Below are 7220 nucleotides of genomic sequence, written 5' to 3' on the forward strand. Positions count from 1 at the left end.
AATAATAAAGTAAAGATTTTTCTATGCTTTTTCCAAAAATATAATAAAAAGTATGGGTCACCGTGCTTATTTTCAAGCTACGGGTTGTACGAAATTGCACAAATTTGCTTAGATTGTTTATGAAAAAACACATTTTTGTGCTTAAAAAGAAATCTATAAGATAGAATTTTGAAATATGATATGAGAAGATAGGTTTTATAATATGCTTTAAGAAAATAAAAAGAAAAAATGGTGTCACCGAACTTGTTTTCTTGCTACAAGTAAAAAATTAAAATTTCCCTATCAGTCCAGTATAAATTTTTTACTAAAAGAGTTATCTCCCCTTAAATGGCCAAGCTGAAAAATGATTCTAAAAACACAATTATTTGGTATTTATTTAAACATTTTTAATAATGCAATAAAACACCAAGTTTTCTTTCATTAAATAAACAGTCTAACCTATAAATTGCCTATCTGTCTCCTAATTTGCAGATTTGGGCAAAGATCTAGACCGATTGTGTACTGCGATTGTACAATCCAAGATGGCGGTATACCATGAATCTACCTTAACATTGTATCATTTGTGTTGTTTTCTGAAGTTTATTATTGTGTCATATATGTAATATATGTTTTGGTTGCAATAGCATGTAAATTTATTTCTGCAAATAAACTCATTTCATTTATTGATTCATATTCAATTATATAAATTTTCAAGGCTTGAAAGAGTCAGATTTTACCATGACTAATACAGAAATTATGTTTTTTCTACAATCATTGAAGTAGTTGAAATTGACATTGATATCTCATTTATATTGATCACATATTATACAATGTGTGTTATATCATATAAGTACACACTAATGTTTTATTAAATAACTAGTTATTTACATATGCTATATTGCTATTCAAATTTGTTTTATTACTATTGATAAACATCACAACCATAGATCCTATTACTGTTATTCCTAATAGGAATCCATCTACTACATTAACAAAAGAAAATTTGTTGGAAATGTTTAAATCAATTTTTTCCATCAAACCGGATTAATTTTATCTAATTTATTATATTTCTTTGTAAAATATTGAATTTTAAGTTTAGGACTGTTAGGCATGTATAAAATTTTTTTTTTATAATTATGAATAAATATTTTTTAAATTTATTTGTTTATTATTTATGCTGCAAATGTAAAGAAGATAACTTTACAAAATCAGTTATGAAAAGGGCAACATCATTTACAGATATCTTTTCCATCTGTTTTTTTTTTCTTCAGAACTTTGATTTAATCAAAAGTTTATCAATGATATGCTGTTTTTAATTACAAACTGGCAGATCACTCCAACTTCATCAAAAATTACCTTGACCAAAAACTTAAACCTGAAGCAGTACAAAAAATGAAAGGACATACAGACCGAAAAACATAATGCTCCTAAGTGGGGCATGAAAACAAAAATGCCAATATTCTATATAGATATAAGAAGATGTGGTATGAGTGACAATGAGACAACTCTCCATCCAAGTCAAAATTTATAAAAGTAAACCATTATAGGTCACAGTACAGTCTTCAACACAGAGCCTTGGCTCACACCGAACAGTAAGCTATAAAGGGCCCCAAAAAATTACTAGTGTAAAACCATTCAAACGGGAAAACCAACGGTCTAATCTATATAAAAAACGAGAAACACTTAAGCACCACATCAACAAACGACAACTACTGAACATCAGATTCCTGATGAATATATGCATGAAATGATATCAAACGAAACTACATTGTACCAGGTGCACAAAGTCAACAACAGATTAGCATTATACCACATTGAACAACAACTAAAACCTAGACCATATATGAACTTTTATCTTACCTCCTATGGATTTATGGGGATATGATTGGTTAACAGACTACACACTCTCACCCCATATGGAATTTACTGACCCAGTATATATCGTATTAGGCCACTAACACACCATGTAACCAATAGTATATGAAAACTACCGTTACAAGAAAAATTCATGGTATATGTGCATTTAAATTAGAGCTTTAAACATGGATGTTTGCTGTCATTGTATGGTTCAACTTTGCCAAAAGCTTAAGATGTTTTCTCTTTTTGTCTCGCTTGACGGAGTCAAAAAGCGAGACATAGTTATGCTGTTTCCGGTGTCGGCGGCGTCAACAATGTATTTGTTTGTGATTAGGTCTAGTTTATGGTGAACCGCTAGTGGTAAGTCAAAGTTATTTGGTAAGCAGCTGTATTAGTATTGGTACATCTCATTACCATGGAGATTATTTGGCCCCGCCCCCTCAGTTATGGTCTATTAACTTTGAAATTTTTGCTTAGTTTTCATGTATTAGTTTGTGATTAGGTCAGTTTATGGGGAACCACTAGTGGTAAGTTAATGATAATTGGTATACAGTTGTATAAGCATTGGCATATCTCATTTCCATGGAGATTATTTGGCACCGCCCCCTCAGTCATGGTCTATTGACTTTGAAACTTTTGCTTAGTTTTCATGTATTAGTTTGTGATTAGGTCGGTTTATGGGGAACTTCTAGTGGTAGGTCAATGATATTTGGTATGCAGTTGGATTAGCATTGGCACATCTCATTACCATGGAGATTATTTGACCCTGCCCCCTCGGTTATGGTTTATTGACTCTGAAGTTTTGCTTAGTTTACATGTATAAGTTTGTGTTTAGGTTTGTTTAAAGGGAGTTACTTATGATAAGTCAATGGTATTTGGTATGCAGTTGTATTAGCATTGGCACATCTCATTTCCATGGAGATTGTCTAGCCATGTACCTTTAGTCATGGTTCATTGACTTTGAATATTTGCAAAACTTACATGTTAAAGTGTTGCTATTTTAATTTCAACATTTGCATTATCGAAATTACTAAAAAGCGAGACATATCTCTGTTATATAGGGTTTATACCCGTCGAATAACTGTGTCTCATTGGTGTATGAACGTTATATAGGGTTTATACTCACCGAATAACTGTCTCCTTGGTGTATGAATGTTTTATATGGAATATATCCATCGAATAACTGTGTCTCATTGGTGTATGAACGTTATATAGGGTTTATACCCATCGAATAACTGTGTCTCATTGGTATATGAACGTTTTATAGGGAATATATCCATCGAATAACTGTGTCTCATTGGTATCTGAACGTTTGATAGGGTATATACCCATCGAATAACTGTGTCTCATTGGTATATGAACGTTATATAGGGTTTATACCCATCGAATAACTGTGTCTCATTGGTGTATGAATGTTATATACGGTATATACCCATCGAATAACTGTGTCTCATTGGTGTATGAACGTTATATACGGTATATACCCATCGAATAACTGTGTCTCATTGGTATATGAACGTTATATAGGGTTTATACCCGTCGAATAACTGTGTCTCATTGGTATATGAACGTTACATACGGTATATACCCATCGAATTACTCTGTCTCATTGGGATATGAACGTTATATACGGTATATACCCATCGAGTAACTGTGTTTCATTGGTATATGAATGTTACATACGGTATATACCCATCGAATTACTCTGTCTCATTGGTGTATGAACGTTATATAGGGTTTATACTCATCGAATAACTGTCTCCTTGGTGTATGAACGTTTTATATGGAATATATCCATCGAATAACTGTGTCTCATTGGTGTATGAACGTTATATAGGGTTTATACCCATCGAATAACTGTGTCTCATTGGTATATGAACGTTTTATAGGGAATATATCCATCGAATAACTGTGTCTCATTGGTGTCTGAACGTTTGATAGGGTATATATCCATCGAATAACTGTGTCTCATTGGTATATGAACGTTATATAGGGTTTATACCCATCGAATAACTGTGTCTCATTGGTTGTATGAATGTTATATACGGTATATACCCATCGAATAACTGTGTCTCATTGGTGTATGAACGTTATATACGGTATATACCCATCGAATAACTGTGTCTCATTGGTATATGAACGTTATATAGGGTTTATACCCGTCGAATAACTGTGTCTCATTGGTATATGAACGTTACATACGGTATATACCCATCGAATTACTCTGTCTCATTGGGATATGAACGTTATATACGGTATATACCCATCGAGTAACTGTGTTTCATTGGTATATGAATGTTACATACGGTATATACCCATCGAATTACTCTGTCTCATTGGTGTATGAACGTTATATAGGGTTTATACTCATCGAATAACTGTCTCCTTGGTGTATGAACGTTTTATATGGAATATATCCATCGAATAACTGTGTCTCATTGGTGTATGAACGTTATATAGGGTTTATACCCATCGAATAACTGGGTCTCATTGGTGTCTGAACGTTTGATAGGGTATATATCCATCGAATAACTGTGTCTCATTGGTATTTGAACGTTATATAGGGTTTATACCCATCGAATAACTGTGTCTCATTGGTTGTATGAATGTTATATACGGTATATACCCATCGAATAACTGTGTCTCATTGGTGTATGAACGTTATATACGGTATATACCCATCGAATAACTGTGTCTCATTGGTATATGAACGTTATATAGGGTTTATACCCGTCGAATAACTGTGTCTCATTGGTATATGAACGTTACATACGGTATATACCCATCGAATTACTCTGTCTCATTGGGATATGAACGTTATATACGGTATATACCCATCGAGTAACTGTGTTTCATTGGTATATGAATGTTACATACGGTATATACCCATCGAATTACTCTGTCTCATTGGTGTATGAACGTTATATAGGGTTTATACTCATCGAATAACTGTCTCCTTGGTGTATGAACGTTTTATATGGAATATATCCATCGAATAACTGTGTCTCATTGGTGTATGAACGTTATATAGGGTTTATATCCATCGAATAACTGGGTCTCATTGCTGTATGAACGTTTTATAGGGAATATATCCATCGAATAACTGTGTCTCATTGGTGTATGAACGTTATATAGGGTTTATACCCATCGAATAACTGTGTCTCATTGGTATATGAACTTTTTATAGGGTTTATACTCATCGAATAACTGTCTCCTTGGTGTATGAACGTTTTATATGGAATATATCCATCGAATAACTGTGTCTCATTGCTGTATGAACGTTATATAGGGTTTATACCCATCGAATAACTGTGTCTCATTGCTGTATGAACGTTTTATATGGAATATATCCATCGAATAACTGTGTCTCATTGGTGTATGAACGTTATATAGGGTTTATACCCATCAAATAACTGGGTCTCATTGCTGGATGAACGTTTTATAGGGAATATATCCATCGAATAACTGTGTCTCATTGGGATATGAACGTTATATAGGGTTTATACTCATCGAATAACTGTCTCCTTGGTGTATGAACGTTTTATATGGAATATATCCATCGCATAACTGTGTCTCATTGGTGTATGAACGTTATATAGGGTTTATACCCATCGAATAACTGGGTCTCATTGCTGTATGAACGTTTTATATGGAATATATCCATCGAATAACTGTGTCTCATTGGTGTATGAACGTTTTATAGGGTATATACCCATCGAATAACTGTCTCTCATTGGTATATGAATGTTACATACGGTATATACCCATCGAATTACTCGGTCTCATTGGGATATGAACGTTTTATAGGGTTTATACCCATCGAATAACTGTCTCATTGGAATATAGGGTTTATACCCATCGAATAACTGGGTCTTATTGCTGTATGAACGTTTTATAGGGAATATATCCATCGAATAACTGTGTCTCATTGGTGTCTGAACGTTTTATAGGGTATATACCCATCGAATAACTGTCTCATTGGTATATGAACGTTATATACGGTATATACCCATCGAATAACTGTGTCTCATTGGTATATGAACGTTATATAGGGTTTATACCCATCGAATAACTGTGTCTCATTGTCGTATGAACGTTATATAGGGTTTATACCCATCAAATAACTGGGTCTCATTGCTGTATGAACGTTTTATAGGGAATATATCCATCGAATAACTGCGTCTCATTGGTGTATGAACGTTATATAGGGTTTATACCCATCAAATAACTGGGTCTCATTGCTGTATGAACGTTTTATAGGGAATATATCCATCGAATAACTGTGTCTCATTGGGATATGAACGTTATATAGGGTTTATACTCATCGAATAACTGTCTCCTTGGTGTATGAACGTTTTATATGGAATATATCCATCGAATAACTGTGTCTCATTGGTGTATGAACGTTATATAGGGTATATACCCATCGAATAACTGGGTCTCATTGCTGTATGAACGTTTTATATGGAATATATCCATCGAATAACTGTGTCTCATTGGTGTATGCACGTTTTATAGGGTATATACCCATCGAATAACTGTCTCTCATTGGTATATGAATGTTACATACGGTATATACCCATCGAATTACTCGGTCTCATTGGGATATGAACGTTTTATAGGGTTTATACCCATCGAATAACTGTCTCATTGGAATATAGGGTTTATACCCATCGAATAACTGGGTCTTATTGCTGTATGAACGTTTTATAGGGAATATATCCATCGAATAACTGTGTCTCATTGGTGTCTGAACGTTTTATAGGGTATATACCCATCGAATAACTGTCTCATTGGTATATGAACGTTATATACGGTATATACCCATCGAATAACTGTGTCTCATTGGTATATGAACGTTATATAGGGTTTATACCCATCGAATAACTGTGTCTCATTGTCGTATGAACGTCATATACGGTATATACCCATCGAATAACTGGGTCTCATTGCTGTATGAACGTTTTATAGGGAATATATCCATCGAATAACTGCGTCTCATTGGTGTATGAACGTTATATAGGGTTTATACCCATCAAATAACTGGGTCTCATTGCTGTATGAACGTTTTATAGGGAATATATCCATCGAATAACTGTGTCTCATTGGTGTATGAACGTTTTATAGGGTATATACCCATCGAATAACTGTGTCTCATTGGTATATGAACGTTATATACCCATCGAATTACTCGGTCTCATTGGGATATGAACGTTTTATAGGGTTTATACCCATCGAATAACTGTCTCATTGGAATATAGGGTTTATTCCCATCGAATAACTGTATCATTGGTGTATGAAAGTTTTATAGGGTATATACCCATCGAATAACTGTGTCTCATTGGTATATGAACGTTATATAACTCAGTCATCAGTTCATTTTT

Source organism: Mytilus californianus, unplaced genomic scaffold (genome assembly GCF_021869535.1).
Source record: "Mytilus californianus isolate M0D057914Y unplaced genomic scaffold, xbMytCali1.0.p SCAF_10, whole genome shotgun sequence".
In the NCBI taxonomy this organism is placed as follows: Eukaryota; Metazoa; Mollusca; class Bivalvia; order Mytilida; family Mytilidae; genus Mytilus; species Mytilus californianus.